General features: G+C 39.1%; 1 protein-coding gene across 1 annotated transcript in view; it reads right to left on the bottom strand.

Annotated features, from left to right (window-relative positions):
* The window catches only part of LOC138761699 (SH3 domain-binding protein 4-like), a 139,675-nt gene that overhangs the window by 70,219 nt on the left and 44,903 nt on the right, over positions 1-24,553 (bottom strand). The gene's annotated exons all lie outside the window — the stretch shown is intronic.

The raw sequence follows: 24,553 nt of genomic DNA, 5'->3' as shown, positions 1-24,553 counted from the left end.
ACTACACTACGTGTGTTTGCGTGTCTGAGTGTGTGTGTCTTCTTTTGAGTAGCGCACGGCTACAAAATTTTATTTACAGCAGGGTAGAAGCTGATTCTGGCCATTTAAACCCAAGCCATCCAATTACACCTACAATATTTTGAAGGGTGGGAGAAAACCCACGCAGACATAGGGAGAACGTAAAGTTCCTTAGAAACAGTGCTGAATTTGAACCTGGGTAATAGTATCACGCTAATTGCAAACAAATCGTGCCGCCCCTTAGATCCCACCATCTGCAGTCCCTTGGTCTCCATTTCAAACTGGTCCTCTGCTTCAGACTAAGGTTTCAGAGGAGGGAACAAATCCCATCCACTGGGGAAAAGAATAAAACCAGATCACACGTGACCTAACATTCAGCTACATGAATAAAGCCAATGGAATGAATTCAAACTCAGAACAGAGAACATTATAGCAGAGTAGAGGCACTTCAGCCCAGGATGTGCCAAGCTATGTAAACCTGCTCCACAAGTATCTAATTTTCCCCAATCTCATACCCCAACCTTCCATTTCTCTTACATCCATGTGCCTAAGAATCTTTTTTACATCCCCAATGTACCAACCTTCACCACCACCCCTGACAATGCCTATCCAGGCACCCATCACTCAAGTAAAAAAAAAACCTTACCTCTAACAACTCCCCTGAAGTTTCCTCCACTCACCTTAAACAGATGTCCTCAAGTATTTGCTAGTGTTGCCTGGATAAAGGTGCTGGCTGTCCATCCTTAGACCACTCATAACCTGATATACCACTATTCAGTCACTTCTCATCCTTCATCGCTCCCTTTGCTTCAATGATGCTTCATATGACATGTTCTCCAATCCTCTGCACCCTCCCCAAACCATCTACCTTGTAACTTAATAAGGTGACCAAAATGGAACGCAATACTCCAAGTGTGGGCTTGCCAGAATATTATAGAGCTGCAACATTATCTATCGACTCATGAATGCTATCCTCCGACTAATGAAGGCCAACAACACCATGAGCTTTCCTAACAATCCTATCAACTTGTGAAATATCCTGTAGGCTTCAAATAAGCAAATATAAGGAGGAGTCACGTGATGGAGTAGTGGCCGGTAGGAGAATACCAGCCCTCTCCAGAAAAGAAGGAAAAAAGTGAAGAAAATAACTAAGCCCTAGACACACAAATCACAACAAATAAAAAATAAAGGTGTGGAGAAAATGTCACCTAAGAAAGAAAAGCCAAAAGCAACAGGAAGAAAAGAAAGAAAGACTCCGGAAGAGAAAGGTGAAGGCCTTACCTGTACGAAAAACCAGGGACCCGCTGTGGAAAGAGGAGCTCACTCCCCGAGGTCAGTGGAGACCCCGCAGGGTCGTGACCCATTGAACGTAAGACTGCAAAGATGGCTCACGGAGTCAAACAGAGGTGCGCAACCCCGCACGACAAAGACAACACCGACAGGAGGGGGGACCAGCTGTGGAGTGAAACTCCACAGCACGAACAGCTAAGAGAGACCCGACAGCAGGGCTCCCAGCTGGAAGATAAAGAAAGCAACGGGAACGGGAGGGGTGAGAATGAAAAAGGGAAACTGGAGACATAACAGATAACCAACCCAGAAGAAGAGGACCAACATCAAGATATCATGGAAAAAAAAATACCCAACAAACTGAGACAAGCAGCTCAGCAAGAAAGTCAGAAGAGACACAGATACAAGGAAGAGAAGAAAACACAAACCCAAGAGCAGACACAGAAGAAGAAGAAGAACACCAAGCTCTGCACAGAGGAATAGGAGGTAAAATGATTGGACAGTACATAGATAAAACACTTTTTCAAGAACAAATGAAAGCATTAAGAGAATGGCTGTCACTAGAATTTAGTGAAATAAAAAGAAAAATGAAAAGTACAGAAGAAAAAGTGAGTAGAATAGAGCTGGTCATAACAGATGTAGGGAAAAGATTAGAAAATGTTGAAGAACATGTAATGGCGGTAGATATGGAAGTGAACGACTTAAGAAAATTGGAAGAAAGTGATAAAAAAGTTAAAGAAACACAGGAGTTGTTAGCTCAGAAGATGGATATAATGGAAAACTATAGTAGGAGAAACAATATAAAAATAGTGGGCCTTAAGGAAGATGAAGAAAGCAAAGATATGATAGAATTTATAAAAGAATGGATCCCCAAGGTCCTGGGAAAGCCAGAAATGCAGGAAGGAATGGAAACAGAAAGGGCATATAGAACATTAGCCCCGAAACCACAGTCACAACAAAAACCAAGATCCGTTTTAGTAAAATTCCTGAGATACACGACAAGACAAAATATATTGGAGAAGGCAATGAATAAAATGGGAGAAGACAAAAAACCATTGGAATACAAAGGTCAAAGAATTTTTTTCTACCCAGACATAAGTTTTGAGCTCCTGAAGAAGAGGAAGGAGTTTAATGCAGCAAAATCAATCCTATGGAAGAAAGGCTATAAATTTATATTAAGATATCAAGCGGTACTTAAAATAGTTATCCCAGGGCAGCAAAACAGACTGTTCTCGGATCCGGAGAAAGCACGAGAATTTGCAGAATGCCTGCAAGACAGAAAGAGAGATGAAGAGATGTAACAAGAACAAAGAATGGCAACAAACTACATATAAAGAAGAAAAAAATAATGTATAAGCAAGAACTAAAGGAGGGAAAGAAAAGGGAAGAAAGGAAGTAAGGGGAAAAAAGGGTGAGCTTTGTTATATGTGAAGATAAAAGTCTTTTCTGAAGGGGGTTGGGTGAGAGAGAATAAGTCACTGCGAAATCAGTTGACGCTTGCGAGCGGGATCGCAATCCAAATGGAGAGGGGAGTTGTGGTTGCCTGGCAAGGGACAAGGGGCAATTCAGAGAGGGGGGGGACTTTTGGGGTTAAGGGAATTTTAGATGTGGGAATGGTGGAAATATTTTATGTTTTAGAAGTAGTGTCATACAGTGCATTCAAAAAAAGAAACTGAGAAATGGAAATGGGGAAAAGGGGAAAGGTGGTGGTGAGGAAGCGGAAATTAGATGTAAACAAAGTATGAAATGGCCATGTTGAACTATGTGACTATAAATATTAATGGAATACATAACCAAATCAAAATAAGAGGCTATTACATTTACTGAAAAAAAAAGAAAAAAAATGATATAGCATTCGTGCAGGAAACACATCTAACTGAAGTGGAACACAAGAAATGAAGGAGAGACTGGGTAGGGCACGTAACAGCAGCATCATATAACTCAAAAGCCAGAGGAGTAGCTATATTAATCAATAAAAATGTACGAATCAAAATAGAGGAGGAAATAATAAATCCAGCAGGGAGATATGGAATGATTAAAAAGTGTCAGATATATTCAGAATTTTGGAATTTGCTCAATGTATATGCACATAATGAAGAGGATGAAAAGTTTATGCAAGATATCTTTTTGAAGATTGTAGATACGCAAGGGAATATATTGATAGAATGGGATTTTAACCTTAATTTAGACTCAAAGATGGATAAAACTGGACAAAAGACTAGCCGAAAGAACAAAGTAGCCAAATTTATGGTTAAATCAATGCAGGAAATACAACTTATGGATATATGGAGGAGACAACACCCAAAGGAGAAGGAATACTCATATTATTCGAGTAGACATAAAACATACTCAAGGATTGACCAGTTCCTGTTGTCAGCCCATATCCAAGGGAGAGTTAGGAAAATGGAATATAAAGCTAGATTGTTATCAGATCACTCACCCCTGTTATTAGCAATAGAGCTGGAGGATATCCCACCAAGAATGTATAGATGGAGATTAAACTCCATGCTACTTAAAAGACAAGATTTTAGAGAATTCATTGAGCACCAAATTAAAATGTACTTTGAAATAAATACGGAATCAGTGAAAGATAAATTTATATTATGGGATGCAATGAAAGCTTTCATCAGAGGGCAGATAATAAGTTATGTAACTAAGATGAAGGAGGACTACAATCGGGAAATAGAACAGCAGGAAAGGGAAATAGTAAGTACAGAAAAAGAACTAGCAACAAGGGAAGATACAACAAAAAGAAGAGAATTAGTGGACAAAAAATAAAATACGAAACACTACAAACGTACAAGATGGAGAAGAACATAATGAAGACAAAGCAGAAGTATTATGAGCTAGGAGAAAAAATGCACAAAATACTAGCTTGGCAGCTTAAAACAGAACAAACTAAAAGAACGGTATTGGCATCAAGGAAAAAGGACAAACAAATTACATACAACTCAACAGAGATCAATGAAAACTTCAAGGAATTCTATGAGCAATTATATCGAACTGAGAACGAAGGGAAAGAAGACAAAATAGATGAATTCCTAGCTAAAATTGAACTACCGAAATTGGAAGAAGAGGAGCAAAACAAATTGATAAAACCATTTGAAATAGAGGAAATACAGGATATATTAAAAAAGCTACCAAGCAATAAAATGCCAGGAGAGGACGGACTCCAAATAGAATTCTATAAAACATTTAAAGACTTATTAATTCCTCCTCTCCTGGAAGTAATGAACCAGATTGAAGAAACGCAAAACATGCCAGATTCATGTAAAACAGCAATAATTACAGTAATACCAAAGACGATGAAAGATCCACTAACACCAGCATCGTATAGACCAATATCTCTACTTAACTCAGATTATAATGGCAAAACTATTAGCAAACAGGTTGGCCGAATGTGTACCAAAAATAGTAAAACTAGATCAAACTGGATTTATTAAGAAAAGACAAACAACGGACAATATCTTAATCCATGCAGTACAAGGAAATAAGACGCCAACAGTGGTGGTTGCTTTAGACGCAGAGAAAGCCTTTGACAGGGTAGAATGGAATTATTTATTCAAAGTATTACAGAGGTTCAACCTACCAGAGAAATATATTAATTGGATTAAAGCATTATATAAGGGACCACTGGCGAAGGTGACAGTAAATGGATATATATCAAACCAATTTAAATTAAGCAGGTCAACTAGGCAGGGATGTCCACTATCTCCCTCACTGTTTGTGTTTGCTATAGAACCCTTGGCAGAACTGATTAGAACAGAAAATAAAATAAAAGGGATATAAAATCAGTCTATTTGCAGATGACGTCATAATATACTTGACAGAACCAGAATTATCAATAAAAGAATTAAGAAATTGAAGGAATATGAAGAAGTATCGTGGTACAAGATCAAAGCAAATAAAAGTAAAGCGATGCCAATGAATAATGTGGATTTCACAAAGTTTAAGGAAGAATCACGGGGGCGTAGCAAGATGGCGTAGAGTCTACACGTGTAATCTCGACCTCTCTGGCCAGACTTTTAAGTACCTGTTTTTTAACCCTTTGTTTTCAAGTTTAAACTCTTTAAATTTTAGTTTAAAGTATTGAGGAACTATTATGGCCATTAATGGTAAAAAGATTAAACCTCAAGTGCAGAAGACGTTACATTTTCGAAGCGCTGAAGATTTGGGGCCTAAACGACTTGATACAGCTTCAGGTTTAACTTCTTCAGTGTCTAAACCACAAAGGCTGCCTGTGGGAGCTGAAAAAAAAATGTCTACTACTTACCAAGTGAAGGATGGCACTGGAATTACCCGTTCTCTGGAGGAAGGTGCGTGTTCCCAAGAAGTGGATCCCGATTCTGGAAGTCTCTCGATTTTAACGTAGGGAGCACGCAGGAAGACGACTCCATTGTTTGAAATGCATCAGGATGCATTTCAACCTGAAGATATCGGTTTCCTCCGTGATTTTGCGCAAAAACAACGAGCTGTGGGGGGAGACCAGCAGCGACCCCTTGAGGAAGACGGGGTGCCGTCGCTGGGAGTCCAGACCCACAGTAAAACCTCTAAAATGCCTTTCGTTGAGTTGCAGCAGGAGTTGCAGTTACCTGGTTCTGCCACTATGTCAGAGAAAGCAGGGCTGAGCTTTTGTGAGTGACAGTGTATGCAGTTAAATGCTGTCATTCAACCTTTAATGAATGAGATGGTTCAAATGAATGCTAGTAAAAGTTCAGAACTGAATACAGTTAAAGCACATGTGAAAGCATCTTGTGGAGATTTTTAAAAATTCAGTCTGCTTTTTTAGAATGTAAACAGCAAGTGGTTTCTAACACAGAAAAAGTGTTGAAGGTTGAAAAATCTGTTATAGAATTGGGAGAACGTGAGAAGGAGTTAGAGAGGAAAATAGACTACTTGGAGAATCAAAGTAGAAGGAATAATGTGAAAATTGTTGGTTTGCCAGAAGGTATAGAAGGACAAGATCCTCTTCGTTTTTTTAAAGACTGGATCCCACAAGTATTAGGACAAGAATTTTTTTCTGGAGGCTTGGTATTGGAAAGAGCTCAGAGTTTTAAGAAGAACACCTTTACCTGGTCAACCACCGAGACTGATAATAATTCGATGTTTGCATTATCTGGACAGAGAAGCAATACTTCGACTAGCAGTGCAAAATGCAAGACAACGACAAACTCCGTTATTGATTCAGAATAGTATTTTTTTTAAATCCTGACTTGAGTCAAGAGGTCATTCAACGCCGACGTCGATTTAACCCAGTTAAAGAAGCTTTGGGGCATAAAGGTTATAAGTCTACTTTTCGCTACCCGGCAGTATTGAAGGTGTTTTATGGAGATCATCAATTTCGGTTTTTTGAGAATGATTGTGAAGCAATGATTTTTGCTGATTCATTGCCAGATGTAAGAGGACAAAGATGTAGTCCACCATTGTCTCCTAAAGAAAAATCTGCTTGTTTTGGAAACGGAAGAAATGGCAGAAATGGGAAAAATGGGAATGGAAAGAGTCCAACTTTTACTGAACTGGGATCTCCGAGATTGGAATCTCTTGGATGAATAGAAGAATTTTCTTATTCTTATTCTACTTTTTTTCGTTATTATGATATTTTGATGTTATTCATTGTTTGGCGGGGAGGGAGAGATTTGCTCTAAGTTCTTTACTAGTCATCAGCCACTGGTGGGTGACCCACACCCAATTTTTGTTTAGGGATTACTACCTTTTGGTAGTTTTTTTTGGGGGGAGGGGGAGTTTTTTTAAAAAATTTTTAATTTTCATTTTAGTTAGCTTTTAATTTGTGATTTTTTTCCTCCTACTGGAGGGCCTATATACATTGATTTGAGTTTTCATATAAAGATATTATTGGTATTTAGCAACAATAGAAGATACGTCAAAGTTGAGGTTTGCTACTTTTAATGTTCGGGGTTTAAAGTCTGATCAAGCATAAGCGAGTCTTGGCGTATATTAAGAAAATGAAAATTGATGTCGCTTTTTTACAAGAAACACATTTGAATCTGAAGGAAAGTATGAAATTAAAGAGGGACTGGGTTGGGCATGTATATTCTTCTTCATTTAATTCTAGGGCTAAAGGCATAGCAATTTTGATACATAAAAATTTATCTTCTGAATTACAATCAATGGAGGAAAAGGCAGGATGTATTCTTAAATTGAATTGTAAGATTTTTAGTGAATTTTGGACTTTACTTAATATTTATGCCCCAAATGTAGATGATGAAATATTTATTTCAGATGCATTTTTATATTTGGGTCAGGCTAATGATAATATTTTAGTTGGTGGTGATTTTAATTGTGTTTTGGAACCTTTATTGGATAAATCTCCGAAGAAAGTTAAGAAATCTAAGATGGCAGTTCAGGAAAGATCTTAATTTAGTAGATATTTGGAGACGTCTTAATCCGACAGAGAAAGATTTCTCCTTTTATTCATTTAGACATGAATCGTTTTCAAGGATTGACTTTTTTTTAAAGAATCGGCACATTTACAAGGGAAGGCACAACAAGCAGAATATAAAAGTAGGGTGATTTCAGATCATTCTTTGTTATATTTTACATATGCAACTTCTGAGAAAATTCAAGTGGCCTATCATTGGAGGTTTAATACTATGTTGTTAAAAAATATGGAATTTATTGATTTTTTGAAAAAACAAATTAATTTTGTTTGAAAGAAAATTCTAATTCTGTTCTGTTTGTATTATGGGATGCTATTTGAGAGGATAAATAATTAGTTATACTTCTAAAATGAAAAAGAATCGATTAAATCAGAGTCTTGACTTAGAGAAACAGATTGCTGAGTCAGAAAAGGAATTTCAGAAAGATGCTACTGAAGATCAGAAAATAGAATTATCTAGGTTGAAATTAGAATATAATACTTTGCAATCTTATCAATTTGAATGCGTGATTAAAAGGACTAAGCAACGGTATTATGAATGAGGAGAGAAAGCACATAAGGTATTGGCATGGCAATTAAAGAAAGAACACGTTTCAAGGACTATTAATGCTGTTAGACGGAATTCTCTTATTACTTATAAACCTCGTGAGATTAATGATGAATTTTGTTCATTTTATAAAAAGTTATATATATCTGAAGAAAAACAAGAAATTGGATCGATTGATCTTTTTTTAATCACAGTTGAATTTACCGATATTAGAGAATGCAGATATACAGGAGTTAGAGGAACCATTTACTGATTCGGAAATTAAAATGGCTATGATGGAAATGCCGAACGGTAAATTGCCTGGTGATGATGGATTTTCGGTTGAATTTTATAAAATCTTTTATGATGATTTTTCTACAGTGTTTGGGGATGTATTACGTCAAGTTGGAGAACATTATGAATTACCTGAGTCTTGTTCTAGTGCTTTAATCACAGTAATTCTGAAGAAAGATAGAGATCATTTGAAAGTATCTTCATATAGACCAATTTCACTGTTAAATGTAGATTATAAAATAATAGCTAAAATATTAGCGAATGGATTGGCTAAATTTTTACCCAAGTTGATTCATATGGATCAAACAGGTTTTATAAAGAATAGATATGCTTCAGATAATATTTTGCACGTGATTAGTTTGATTAATAGATTTTGACAATCTTCAGACCACCTGATGGTGATATCTTTAGATGCAGAAAAAGCATTTGATAAGAGTTGAGTGGAATTTTTTGTTTAAAGTTCTGGAGAAATTTAAGTTTGGTCCTTTTTTTATTGGTTGGATTAAGGCTTTATATAGTAAACCGGTAGCTAGAGTATTGACGAATAGTTTGATTTCGGAACCTTTTAAATTGACTCGATCAACTCGTCAAGGTTGTCCTTTATCACCAGCTTTGTTTGCATTAGTGACTGAACCTTTAGCACAGCTGATAAGACAAAATACACAGATACAAGGTATGAAAGTTTTAGATGAGGAGTATAAAATTAATTTATTTGCTGATGATGTATTGGTGTATTTAATAAACCCAGCTCAGTCACTTTTGCACTTGAAGGAGTGTTTAATACAATATGGATGCCTTTCTGGATATAAAGTTAATTGGGGAAAAAAGTGAAATATTACCGGTAAGTGAAGGAGACTATTTAGTTTATATTATTAATTTGAAATGGACTGATCGAATTAAATATTTGGGTATAATTCTGAATGTGATTATCAATCTTTATATAAATTAAATTATGTTCCGTTAATAAAAAAAATTAAAACTGATTTGATTAAATGGAAAGATTTTCCTATTAATTTATTCAGTAGGATAAATACAATTAAGATGAATATTTTTCCGCGTATGCAATATTTGTTTCAATCTATCCCGTATTTACTTGATAATATTTTTTTTCGAGATTTGAATAAAATGGTTAGGGAATTTTTATGGAGAGGTAAATTTTCGAGAATGGCTTTGAATAAATTAACTTGGCAATATGAGTTAGGGGGATTACGTTTACCACATTTTCAAAATTATTATGAAGTAGCCCAACTTAAATTTATTAGTTCCTTGATGGATTTGGAACAGCCTCCTAGTTGGGCCAAAATTGAGATGGCAGATATTTCTGAATTTGAAATACATCAATTTTTGTTTAGATGGAATATAAATTTGTTACAGCAATATAATGTGCCTATACTAAAACATTTAATGAAGCAATGGATTAAGAAAAATAAAATGATAGGCTCTAGGGCTGAATTATAGGCTTTGACTCCGTTGTATAATAATCAACTTATTTCTTTTTCAATACATAATCGAAGCATTGGAGATTTAAAGGTGTGAAGAATTTAGGAGATTGTTTTAAAGAAGGTAAATTTTTATCTTTTAATCAGATGAGGGACAGTTTTGGTGTTCATAAGAACTCTTTGTTTCTCTATTACCAAATTCGATCTTTGTTAAAAAGTTCGTTTGGTAGAGATATGATTTTACCTGAAATGACTAAATTTGAGATTTTTCTTATGAAGGTACCATAGAAGGGTTATATTTCATCTATGTATTAAATATTACAGGATGGAATGGATAAAAAGGGTTGGGATAGGTCTAAACGTAAACGGGAAGCGGACATTAGTTTTATTTTTTCCGAGGATGATTGGTTAGATATTTGTTATGATAGTGTAACTAGATTGATAAATGCACGTTATGTAATGATTAACTATAATTTTTTACATCAATTATACTTAACACCTCAAAAATTAAAAAAATATGGTTTTCATGAATCAGATTTGTGTTTTAGATGTGGTAATTTTGTTGTAACTTTTTTTCATGCTGTTTGGTCATGTATACATATACAATCTTTTTGGAAGAAAATTCAATTGTTTTTAGAATACCTGTATAAGATTAAAATACTTTTAAATCCGACAGTGTTTTTATTGGGTAGTTTGCAACCTTTGAAAAGTTTGGGATTAGATAAGTTTCAACTTGCTTTTGTATATTTAGGTTTATGTATTGCTAGTACGTGGAAAGATACAAATATGATTGAAATTAATATGGCATAATGAGATGAAATATTGTTTAATAATGGAAAAAATTACACATATAGTTTTTTTATTAATAAGTGGTTGTTATATTCAGAATATTTACATTTCAATTTAAATTGATTAGATCTTAATATGTATGCTTAATTTTTTTAAAATATTTTTTTCTTTTTTTTCTTTCTTTATGGCTCTCCTTAGGAGAGTTGGCTGAAGTTGGGGGGGGGGGGGGTTCTTTTCTTTTTTTTTCTCTATATATAAAAAATAACGTTCATGCTTAGGGTTCATTGTTGTATATGTTATGTACTAATTGTTTTTTGAACGACATAAATAAAGTTTTAAAAAAAGAATCACCATTTAAATGGCAAACACAAGCAATCCGATAGCTAGGTATTAGACTAGATAATAATCTAAGCCATCTATACAAATTAAATTATCAGCCATCAATGAAGAAATTACAAGATGACTTAGAACATTGGAAAGATTTACCACTAACACTGATAAGAAGGGTAAATTGCATTAAAATGAATATCTTCCCAAGGATACAATACCTATTCCAATCGTTACCAATTCCCTTAACAGAGAAATTCTTCAAGGAGCTAAAGAAAATAATAAGGAAATTCTTATGGAAAGGGGGGGGGGGAACCAAGGATAGCGCTAGATAAATTAATAGAATGGTACAAACAAGGGGGCTTACAGCTACCAAATTTTAAGAATTATTATAGAGCAGTACAATTAATTTATCTATCAGATTTTTATCAAACAAGGGAAAAACCAGATTGGACTAGATTAGAGCTAGATAAAATAGGGGAGAAGGTACCTGAACATATACTATATAAGTGGGATGAAAAGCTGGTGCAACATAAAAGTTCACCAGTACTGCACCATCTGCTCAACATTTGGAAGATTCACGTAGAAAGGAAAAAAAACAAATTACCAACTACCAAAATTATTATTGATGCAAAATCAACTGATCCCTTTCACAATAGATAACCTTTCCTTTAGAGAATGGGAGAGAAAAGGGATCAAAAGAATAGCAAATTGTTTTTTGGGAAATAATTTATTATCTTTTGAACAAATGAAGTAAAAATATGGTATAACTCATGGTACAATGTTTGCATACCACCAACTGAAAACCTACTTGAAGGACAAGTTGGGAAGCAGGCTGAGGTTACCAGAAGGAAGCAGCTTTGAATATGTGATTACAGACACAAAGATAATTAAAAGATTTATAACAAACATGTACATCAAGCTGCAAGAGAAAGAGAACAATGAAATAAGCTGTAAACCCAAACAAAAGTGGGAACAAGATCTAAACATAAAGATAAAAAATGAAAAATGGGAAAAGCTATGCTCCGGATCTTTGAGAAATACAATAAACACGAGGTTACGCATGATACAATATAATTGGTTACACAGGCTACACACCATGCCCCAAAAGTTAAATAAATGGGACCCAACAGTATCAGATAGATGTTTTCACAGTAAGAAGGAAACAGGAATAACAGTACATTCAATTTGGGCATGTGAGAAAGTGGAAAAGTTTTGGGAAGATCTAAATCAAGTATTAAATAAAATCACAAAAATCAACATACCAAAAAATCCAGAGATCTTTCTTCTAAGTAATATAAGAAGTAAAGAACTAGGCCTCGATTTGGATGAAGCACAAAAAAAATTATTATGATAGCCTTAGTTGTAGCAAAAAAATGTATAATGTCAACCTGGAAATCAGAAGAGAGCCTGAGAGTACAGCAATGATACATAGAAATGAATAAATGTATTCCATTGGAAAAAATAACATATAATTTAAGAAATAATGCCACAGTATTCGAATAAATTTGGGAACCGTACATGGAACACAACAGAGAAGGCCTACTGTGGACCTCCACCACCTAAAATGACAGAATGAGAAGAAGATGAAATGAACTGACCCAGTATGTAAAAGCAGATGACACAATTTTCTTGTTTATTTTCATTGTGTGATGACATTGTTTAATGGGTTTAATATATTGTATATATTGAACATTTAGTGGGTGGGGAGTGGGGTGGGAAGGGAGGGGGAAAAAGGGGAGAAAATGACACTGTATATTCAAGAGGGAAATGTTTGTGTGTATTTTGGTTAATATGGTTCATAGTGTGAAAAATAAAATTAAAAAAAAATAAGCAAAGATACTACAAATTTTTGAAAAGGTACTGGAAATGTCAAAAGATCTACCTATTAAAATAAACTCTGAATTTTAGATTTGTGTCCCACTCTATAACTCTTTCATTATATCGTAAGACCTTAAGATATAGGAGCAGAAGTAGGACATTCAGCCCCAAGCCCCAGTCTCCTCTCCATAACCTTTGATATCCTGCCCATTCAGATATCTATTAATCTCTACCTTAAACACACCCAATGACCCAGCCTCTACAGTCGTCCATGGCAACAAATTCCAAAGGTTCACCACTCTTTGGCTAAAGAAATTCCTCCACATCTGTTTTAAGTGGGGGCCCTTCAATCCTGAAGTTGTGCCCTCTTGTCCAAGACTCCACGACCATGGTAAACAACTTTCCCGTATCTACTTCTGCCCAGGCCTTTCAACATTCGATTTAAGAACATAGGAAGTAGGAACAGGAGTAGGCCAAAAATGGCCCATCGAGCCTGCTCCGCCATTCAATACGATCATGGCTGATCTAATTTATGACCTAACTCCACCTATCTGCCTTCTCCCCATATCCCCCAATTCCTCTATCATGTAAAAATTTATCTAACTGAATTTTAAATATGTTTAATGAGGCAGCCTCAACCACTTCCCTGGTTAGAGAATTCCAAACATTCACTACTCTCTGGGAAAAACTATTTTTCCTCATCTTTGTCCTAAATCTACTCCTCCAAATCTTGAGACTGTGTCCTCTCGTTTTAGTTTCCCCGGCCAGCTCAAAAAACCTTCCTGCATCTATCCTATCCATACCCTTCATAATCCTATATGTTTCTATAAGATCTCCTCTCATTCTTCTGAACTCAAGCGAATACAATCCTAGACGATTTAATCTTTCATCATAAGTCAACCCCTTCATCCCAGGGATCAACCTAGTGAACCTCCTCTGGACCGTTTCCAAAGCCAGTATATCCTTCCTCAAATATGGAGACCAGAACTGGACACAGTACTCCAGGTGCGGTCTCACCAGTACCATATACAGTTGCAACATTACCTCCCTACTCCTGAATTCAATTCCTCTAGCGATGAAGGCCAACATTCCATTTGCCTTCTTAATAACCTGCTGCACCTGCAACCAAACTTTTTGCAATTCATACACAAGCACTCCCAAGTCCCTCTGCACAACAGCATGCTGTAGTTTTTCACCCTTTAAATAATATTCAGCTCTTTTATTTTTCTTGCCAAAGTGGATAACCTCACACTTACTAACATTGTACTCCATCTGCCAGACCTTTGCCCACTCATCCAGCTTAACTATATCCCTCTGCAGACTCTCCACATCCTCATTCCAATTTGCTCTTCCACTCAATTTGGTGTCATCTGCAATCTTGGCTACACCACATTTTGTCCCCTCTCATTTTTCATTTTTCTGAACTCTAAGGACTACAGTCCAAAAGCCATCAAACATTCCTTTTTTTTTGTTGAAAATTTTATTTAAAGATTTCACAAAACTATAAAGATAGCAAAGAAAATTATAAAATACAAAGAAAAACAAAACTCCCCTCCCCCCTCTCATCTAAACTAACCCCTCCCAACCCCAACCCCCCCCCCCAATCAAAGCCTTAAACAAAGAAAAATTTATCCAGGTATTTAATATTGACTGTATGCCAACTTTGTACATATCATTTACTTAAAGTCTATAGCCATATATTTTAAATATAAACTCCACATTTTAACAAAAAATAATAATTTCACAAATTGTAGGTTATTTTTTCCAAATATAAGATTGTAATTCATTATGCCATCTATGTACATTCAACTCTATATCATTTTTCCATGTAACAGCTATACATTTTCTCGCTACTGCTAACCCCAATTGTGGATCATTCATCTGCAATCTTGCATTTAATACATTCATGTAACCTAATAAACCCATCATTGGATCCAATTGACGATCAATTTTAAATAAATCTCTCAAAAACTTTATAACTTTATCCCAAAAAGCTTTAACTTTTTCACACAATCAAACAGAATGCATGAAAGTACTTAGCTGTTCTCCACATCTAAAACACAGATCTGACGAACTAAATCCATATTTCTTCAACTTTTCAGGAGTTAAATACAATTGATGTATAAAATTATAATTAACTATATTTCACATTAAGTAATTTTGTAACACTAGCCACACACATATTTGACCACTCTTCCCAGGACAAAACAATATCTAAATCCTTCTCCCATTTCTCCTTCATTTTATATACATCAACTTTATCCATTTTTTTCTTGCAACAATCTGTACATTATCTGAAATAAACCCCTTATTTCCTTTATCTGTAATTAACCTCAAATTTTGTTTGACGTGGTAAAAGCAGATCCCATCCAAAATTTGCTAGTTAAAAAGTCCCAAACATGATAGTAGGCAAAAAAGGAATTTTGTGAAATACCAAACTTCTCTCTTAATCTATTAAATGTGGAAAATCTACCTACCTTAAAAAAAATCTGTATCGTATTGATTCCTTTCATCTCCCAGTTTTTCAAATAAGGATTATTTAAAGAAAAAGGAATTCATTTATTCTGATATAGTGGTGATTTTACCAAAATTCTTCCTTTAGATCCTATAAGTTGATCTTGCTTATACCAAAGATCCATCATATGTCGCAATACAAGTAATTTATATTTTTGTGATTCGATTTATAAATAAAATGACTAACTTTATTTTCAGAAATCTGATCCAATTCAACTTTTGCCCACATAGGTGGTTGTTCATCATCAAATAACTTATTAATAAATTTCAACTGTGCTGCCTCATAATAATTTTGAAAATGTAGTAATGAAGTCCACCCCATTCATGTCGCCATGATAATTTTTGCATAGAAACTCTTGACATTGTTTGATGGATTTTTTTTTAAAGCATTCAAACATTCCTCATATTCTAATCTTTTCATTCCAGGAATCATTCTTGTAAATATTCTCTGAACCCTCTCCAATGGCAGGACATATTTTCTTAAATAAGGAGCCCAAACTGTATCCCGTATTCCAAGTGAGGCCTCACCAGTGTCTTATAAAGCTTTAATGTCATATCCCTCTTCTTATATCCTATTCCTCTAGATAGGAATGAAGTTCATATCTCAGATCGAGTTCACAACATTCTTAGATGGGAGGGTGATCAGCCAGATGTTGTGGTCCACATAGGGACCAGTGACATAGGTAGAAGAGTAGGAGAGTTCAGGGTTTTAGGTGCTAAGTTGAAGAAGTGGACCTCCAGGGTAGTGATCTCAGGACTGCTTCCCATGCCACGTGCTGGAGAGATTAGAAATAGGAGGAAAAGGCAGCTTAAGACATGGTGTAGGCGGGAGGTCTTCAAGTTTCTGGATCACTGGGTTGTGTTCCAGGGAAGGTGGGATCTGTACTGACAAGACGGATTGCATCTGAACTGGAAGGAGATTAATATCCTTGCAGGTAAGTTTGTAAGCCTTGTCCCAATGAGTTTAAACTAGATTTGCAGGGGGAGGGGAACCAGTATATTAGAGCAGTTAGTGAAAAGGAGAAGGATAAAGGTAATGCAAAGACTGCATATATAGATAGAAATCAAGGGTTTGTATGTGCTAGAAATGTTCTCAGGTGTATTTATTTTAATGCAAGGAGTATTGTTAGAAAGGCTGACGAGCTTAGGGCATGGATTGACACATGGGATCATGATATTATTGGTAATAGTGAGACTTGATTGCAGGAGGGACAGGACTGGCATCTTAATGTTCTGGGGTTCCATTGCTTCAGATGTGATGGGGGGGGAATGAAAGGGGGAGGAGTGGCATTGCTTGTCAGGGAAAATATCTCAGTTGTGCAAAGTCAGGACACCCAGGAGGGTTCGTCTACAAAGGCCATATTAGTGGAGATGAGGAACGGGAAAGGTGTGACCACACTGATAGGGTTATATTATTGACCGCTCAATAGTCAGAGAGAATTGGAGGAGCCAATCCATAGAGAGATAGCAGACAGATGCAAGAGGCAGGATGTTGTGATGGTAGGAGACTTTAACTTCCCAAATATTTTACTGGAACTCCCATACTGTAAAGGAGCTGGATGGCTTGGAGTTTGTGAAATCTGTTCAGGAAAGTTTTGTAAATCAATACATAAAGGTTGGAACGAGACAGGATGCAAGACTTGATCTATTATTAGGGAAAAAGACAGGTCTGTATAAGTGAACATTTTGGATCCAGTGGCCATAATGTCATTAGTTTCAAGTTATTTATGGAAAAGGATAAGTCTGGACGTCAAGTTGGGATTCTAAATTGGAGGAAGGGAAATTTTCTGGAACTGAGAAAGGACCTAGGAAGAGTGGATTGGGATATGTTGTTTTCTGGCAAAAGTGTGTTAGGTAAGTGGATGGCCTTCAAGGGTGAAACCCAGCTAGTTCAGAGTTTGCATGTTCCTGTTAGGATTAAAGGCATATTTACCAGACATAAGGAACCCTGGTTTTCAAGGGATATTGGTGATCTAGTTAAGAAGAAGAGGGAGGTGTATAGCAAGTACAGGCAACAAAGAGCTAATGAGGTACTTGAAGAATACAGAAAATGCAGGAAAATACTCAAGAAAGAAATCAGGAAGACAAAAAGAAGACATGAGGTTGCTCTGGCAGATAATAGAAAAGTAAACCCGAAAGGTTTCTATAAGTATATAAAGAGTACGAGGATAGTGAGAGACAAAATTGGTCCCATAGAGGATCAGAGTGGTCAACGATGTGTAGAGCCTCTAATAATGGAGGAGATCTTAAATAGTTTTTTTGCATCAGTCTCTTTGGCTTGGCTTCGCGGACGAAGATTTATGGAGGGGGTAAATGTCCACGTCAGCTGCAGGCTCGTTTGTGGCTGACAAGTCCGATGCGGGACAGGCAGACACGGTTGCAGCATCATCATTTACTCAGGAAACTGTCAAAGTGCATAAGGAAGGAAGGGAAACAAACAGAACACTCATGTAATCGATGGAGATTAAGGAGGAAGAGGTTCTTGTTGCCTGACAGCAACTACAGATAGATAAATCATCTGGGCCAGATATAACATTCCCTCAAACCTTGAGGGAGGCTAGTGTAGAAATTTCAGGGGCCCTAGAGGTGCTGGAGGATTGGAAAGAAGCTCATGTTGTCCTCCTGTTCAAAAAGGGCTCCAAAAATAAACCAGGTAATTATAGGCCAGTAAGCCTGACGTCAGTAGTTGGAATGTTTCGGAGGGACAGGACATATAGGTATTTGGACAGCCATGGGTTGATCAAGGATAGTCCGAATGATAGGTTCAGTTTAACAAATCTTGTAGAGTTTTTTGGAGGAGGTTACCAAGAACGTAGATGAAGGACAGACTGTGGATGTTGTCCGTATTGGTTTTAGAAAAGCCTCTGACAAGGTCCCACATGAGAGGTACGTTCAGAAGGTTATGACACTAGGTTTTCAAGGAGAGGTTGTAAACTGGATTCGAAATTGGCTGTGTGGGAGAAAACAGAGAGTGGTAGTGGATGGTTGCTTCTCAGATTGGAGGCTTGTGATTAGTGGTGTGCCTCAGGGATCCGTGTTAGGAACTTTGTTGTGTGTTGAATATATCAGTGATCTGGATGATAATGTGGTGAATTGGATCAGCAAGTTTGCTGATGACACAAAGATAGGAGGGATTGTGGAGAGCGAGGAAGATTTTCAAAGCTTGTAGAAGGATCTGGACAGTTAGGAGAATGGGCCAGAAAATGGTAGATGGAGTTTAATGCAGGCAAGTGTGAGGTGATGCATTCTGGAAGGGCAAAACCAAGGTAGGAGATATACAGTAAATGATAGGGCACTGAAGAATGCGGAAGAGTAGAGAGATCTGGGAATACAGATACATTGTTCCCTGAAGGTGGCATCACATGTGGACAGGGTTGTAAAGAAAGGTTTTGGTATCTTAACCTTTATAAATCAAAGTATTGAGTCTAGGAGTTGGGAAATTATGTTGAAGTTGTTTAAGACATTGCTGAGGCCAAATTTGGAATATTATGCACAGTTCTGGATGCCTAACTACAGGAAGGATATCAATAAGATTGAAAGAGTGAAGAGAATTACCAGAATGTTGCCAAGTGCTCAGGAGTTGAGTTACAGGGAAAGATTAAACAGGTTAGGATTTTATTCCTTGGAGCGAAGAAGAGAGTGGAGATTTGATAGAGGTTTACAAGGTTATGTTAGGGGTGTGAGCGCTCCAATGGATGTTGAGGATGGAGCGGAGACAACGCTGGTGGAAGCGTTCTAGGAGCCGTAGGTGGTGCCGGTAGAGGACCCATGATTCGGAGCCGAACAGGAGCGTGGGTATGACAACGGCTCTGTATACGCTTATCTTTGTGAGGTTTTTCAGTTGGTTGTTTTTCCAGACTCTTTTGTGTAGTCTTCCAAAGGCGCTATTTGCCTTGGCGAGTCTGTTGTCTATCTCATTGTCGATCCTTGCATCTGATGAAATGGTGCAGCCGAGATAGGTAAACTAACGTCGAGGTACTCGAGATGGCAGAGGTCGACAGCATCGAGTCCACGCTGCTGAAGATCCAGCTGCGCTGGATGGGTCACGTCTCCAGAATGGAGGACCATCGCCTTCCCAAGATCGTATTATATGGCGAGCTCTCCACTGGCCACCGTGACAGAGGTGCACCAAAGAAAAGGTACAAGGACTGCCTAAAGAAATCTCTTGGTGCCTGCCACATTGACCACCGCCAGTGGGCTGATAACGCCTCAAACCGTGCATCTTGGCGCCTCACAGTTTGGCGGGCAGCAGCCTCCTTTGAAGAAGACCGCAGAGCCCACCTCACTGACAAAAGGCAAAGGAGGAAAAACCCAACACCCAACCCCAACCAACCAATTTTCCCTTGCAACCGCTGCAATCGTGTCTGCCTGTCCCGCATCGGACTGGTCAGCCACAAACGAGCCTGCAGCTGACGTGGACTTTTTACCCCCTCCATAAATCTTCGTCCGCGAAGCCAAGCCAAAGAAGAAGAAGAAAAGAACAAGGTTATGAGACAGAGTGAATGCGAACAGGCTTTTTCCATTTAGATTGGGGGAGATAAATACGAGAGGTCATAGCTTTAAGATGAAAGGGGAAAGGTTTAGGGGGAACATTAGGGGGAAGTTCTTCACAGAGAGGGGTGGGAGTGTGGAATGAACTGCCATCTGATGTGGTGAATGTGGCCTCAATCATGTGTTTCAAGAATAAATTGGATAGGTACATGGATGGGAAAGGCCTGGAGGGTTATGGAGTGGGAGAAAGTCAGTGGGACTAGGGAGATGATGTGTTAGCACAGAGTAGAGGGGTCAAATGGCCTATTTTCTGTGAAATTCTATACTCACTATAAACATTGGTTTAGCAAGAATATGAGGAACTGACTAATCCAAAAATAGCACCATCTTGGATTAAAATTAATCTCTGACTCTCTCCTTACAAAGAAAATTGGTAAACCAATGGAGCTCCAAGACACACATTAAAATTCTGGTCATTCAACCTGCACTGTTGCCACAGATATATGAGCCATTCCTGTTCTTTCTGCACATAAGTAAACCTGCAGGGAATTCATTTTTCCCATTTGCTTAATGGGTGTTTTCCTGATTTTTGCAGTTTTTTTTGACAGGCTGGAGCAAGGCGGAACAGGCTGCAACCCTCCAATGGATGAAATGAGCACAGCAGCTCAGGGGGAAAAAAAAATCTCAACAACAGTGAGGGTTTACAGACTGCAGGCATGTAATGGCACAATTAACAAAATTTGCCATTACATGGGTAGTCTAAAAAGGAAAGTGTAGGAATTTTTAGTCAATTGCTGTACCGCAATTTATCCTGCAGGACCCCAACTATTATCAGGGGAAGCCGGCAGTCTAAATTGCACCGGCAAACTCACCTCATGAATTCAACATCCAGCTAATAACTTAGGCCACGTTGCTCCACGTAAAAGCACCGGGACTAACAGGCACATGAACTTAAGGGGTGCAGTGTAAATGACCACAAGGTGAGTAATTATGTTAATTTATGTTAAACTTCACAGATTTTTCAAACTTTGCTGGATAAAAAACACTACTGGTTAAACATTCAGTTGAATGTCTTTCTATGCCTCCAGGAGATTCATTATGCATGTAAATAAAGTTATAAACAATTTCAGTTCCCTTCAAGAAATCCTTCACTCAAATCTTCTGGCTGTCCTCACCAATAGTTTAACAATGAAATATTCTAAACATTACTAAACATGTTTTTTTTCCTGCTGCCTCTCTCTAGAGAGGGGTGGAGAACAGTTCCAAGGACATTAGCCATTCAGTAGCCTGATTCACAGTAACAAAGAGATAGAGTTAAGAAGCAGGCCTTTCAGCCCATCGAGTCTGTGCTGACCATCAACCATTCACTTACACAAATAGTCTATCATTCGTTTTTCTTATTCTCCCCATTCCTCAACGACTCCACACCCCCAGATTCTATTCCTCGGCCACATACGAGGGGCCAAAAGCCTCCTAACCTGCACATTTTTATGATGTAAGGGGTGGGATCCGAAAGACCCAGAGACAGAGCCCAGGGGAGAAGGTTCAAACTCCAGGCGCACAACGTCCAAGGTCAGGATTGAATCTGCTCTTGGGCAGATTTTACCCTCTTAACCGCTGTGCTGCTGACAAAAAAAAATTCCAGATGCAGGTACCAGCAAAGCATTTCATTATTGCACACTCAACACACAAAAATACATTGCTGGCTGACATTTACGAGCCCCTGGTTGAAGCAAGGTCCTTATCTTAATTCCCACACCTTTTTATCGCGTTCCCTACCTTTGACCCCTCTAGTCCAATAAGGAATCAGCATGCCCCTTCAGATCTTTTGCATGATTTTAATTGTTCCGCCTTTGCCAACCAGAACTCAGGTCATCATTAGCTTCCAGTGTCCCTCAAGATGTCATGGAGTTTAACAAAAAGATCGCCCATCCTCTCCCCCACCCCCCCCCCCACACCTTTTTTTATTCAGGGGTTTTGAAACATTGACTGTCTTTCCCTTTTCCTGTGGACGTTGCGTGACCTACTGAGGTTCCTCCAGCACTTACGTCTTTACCATTAAAATCAAAATCTTCATGCGCTACTTTGAAATTTGTCAAGTTGTCACGTTAAACACGGGGTTCACTAGCCATCACACACAGAGTAACTCACTAAACCACCGGCGGCAGATGCCCATTTCACTTCCCTGCCCCGTGACATGTCTCTCCATGGTGTCGTGCACTCCCAGACTGAGACCGCCAGCAAATCGGAGGACAACACCTCATCTTCCCCCAACCAGGTGGCATTAACATCGACTTAATAAATTTAACACCGACTTGATAAATTTAAATTTAGACATACAGCACGGTAACGAGCCATTTTGTCCCATGAGTCCATGCTGCCCAATTTGCACCCAATTAATCTATACGCCTGGTAAATTTCGAACAGTGGGAGGAAAATGGAGCCCCTGGGGAAAATCCACACAGACTTGGGGAGAACATACAAACTCCTTACGAACAGTGTGGGATTCGAACTCTGGTCCCGATTGCGGGCGCTATAAAGGTTTTGCACTAACCGCTACGCTATTTTCCGTTAGAAACCATTCCCCCAAGCCTCCTTTCCTCTAGCTTGGTCTCTCTCTCTCTTCCCTTTATCTCCTTTAAAAGAGCCAATAATCAATACTCCCCTTCCCGCTCTCCTTTCCTCTTATATCCAAGTAACACCTTTTGTCTGTTGATCTATGCTCCTCCCACTCCCATTCTTTCCTTTTTCCCCAGCAAAACCATGAAAAGGCAGTTAATCACCATCTTCCACGGACAGTGTAAAAGGACCTACTGTGTACTTACTCACCAATGGGGACAACAGGAGGCAACCCACAGCGAATAAAAGAATCCCGGGGTCAGAATATAAAATCCCCGGGTGGTTCAGACGTTCAGTGGCATGGCTTGAAAGCCACACCGAGCCAGTCTAATGGATAGACAGGCTGGACCCCCGCGGATAAAAGATAGGGGAATCTATCCTTGAGAAATCGGGATTTCCAGAGACCGAGGGGAGTTGAGGAGGTGCCCTCTGACTTATGGTGACTTATGACGCAACACAAAATTGCAGGAGAATTAAGCTAACAGGGTACACAGAAAGATACTGAAATGCAGCAGCTGGATGCAGCTCGCTGGTCTGGCTGCAGCAGGTTTACCCAGGCAAAGTCTGAGCCACTGTCCAGCAGGGGGAGGGGATCAACACATGGTTAGGGGATGGATATGTGTAGACGGATGGTGATGACCATGAGGAAACCATCCTATGACACTTGTCCTCCCCCCTGTATCCTTGAGCCTTTGCAAGCCCAACCAGTAATCATGCGGTCCCAGATCTGCCACGAGGGCACCCCGCCGACACTCCAAAACAGTAGGCAGCCGAAAAGGGTGGGACCGCGGGTAGGCATGTACATGGTCACTGCGAGATAATGGAGACCCGGGTCTTATCCACCAGGAGTTAACGGGGCTAGGGGACCAATACCACTAGCAGCAGGTCAAACACCTTGCTATACCACTACCGCAGCTGTGGGGGAAGGGGGGCCTCCAATATCTGCCCCTCTCATCAGGAAAAGACTGCCCTGGGCGGTCTGTCTGAACAACATACGATTGGCAATGTCTTGTGGGTGCTGCCAGAAGAGGTCAATGGCAGTACCATCCTATGGGAATGGGTGGTGTCTGCGAATCAGGCCAGGTTCCCTACCCTCCTAGAACGGGGCCTACATGGCTGGCTGCAATGGGACACTGTTGGTGGGGGGACACGGGTTGTTATGGAGTGGGCACTGATCGTGACTATCTACGGGGGGGCGCCGACGAGCACCATTTCCCAGGGAGCATGAAGGTGACCGGTGCCTTAGTGGGCTATTTAGTCATCACCGCATGTCCCGACCTTGGAGGGGTGGTCTTGCCCCTCATGGGACTGGTGACTGGGGAAGCAGTCCAGGAAGCCATTACCCTCTTGTAGGGATCGGAGTACGTGGAGAAGGGAGCCAGCTCAAGTTTGCAGTGCTGAGGTGAAGTTTGGCGATGTCACCCTGCCGGTGAATCACAGAGACGTGTATGATCTCTGAAGAGAGCACTGTGGGAGGATGCCCCATGTGGTGGAGCTTTTTGTGCATCAGCTACTCCGGCCTGGACCAGCCTACCTCTGGTCCTCCCCCACTGGAGGTGGCCCCTGACTAGTAAATCTTTTGAGTTCTCGCAAAGACATCACCTCTCCCCTGCACTCCCCACCAGAGGAGAAGACTACTCTTCAAGCTGTTCCCTCTTCTTGATGTGAGGGTCTAAGAACCGCTCATCAAAACAGATTGCAGTGATCCCATCACAGCAGCAGTTCGTTTAAGCAGCACGGAGCTGCTATCACAGGGACAACATCATGGTGTTAGATGGCAGCCCAAAAAAAGACACCCTAGATGCAGCCTACCAGCCCCTCCCCGCACCCACAAGGGATAGCACAGCGACAGACATCTGGACTCTGAGCCGAGGGAGTCCCCCAGTGTGAAGCCAAGGTGCGGGATGCACTAGCCAGGAGGGGGCTTTGGCACCTGATGGATGACCTTGCTCTGCTTGTTCACAGATGATGGGGGGTAAAGGTGCACACAAAACGCCAGCTAAGCCGGTGTAACCAGGCATCCGAGTCAGT

Source organism: Narcine bancroftii, chromosome 4, assembly GCF_036971445.1.
Source record: "Narcine bancroftii isolate sNarBan1 chromosome 4, sNarBan1.hap1, whole genome shotgun sequence".
Taxonomy (NCBI): Eukaryota; Metazoa; Chordata; class Chondrichthyes; order Torpediniformes; family Narcinidae; genus Narcine; species Narcine bancroftii.
This window is presented reverse-complemented; position numbering and strand designations above follow the sequence as displayed.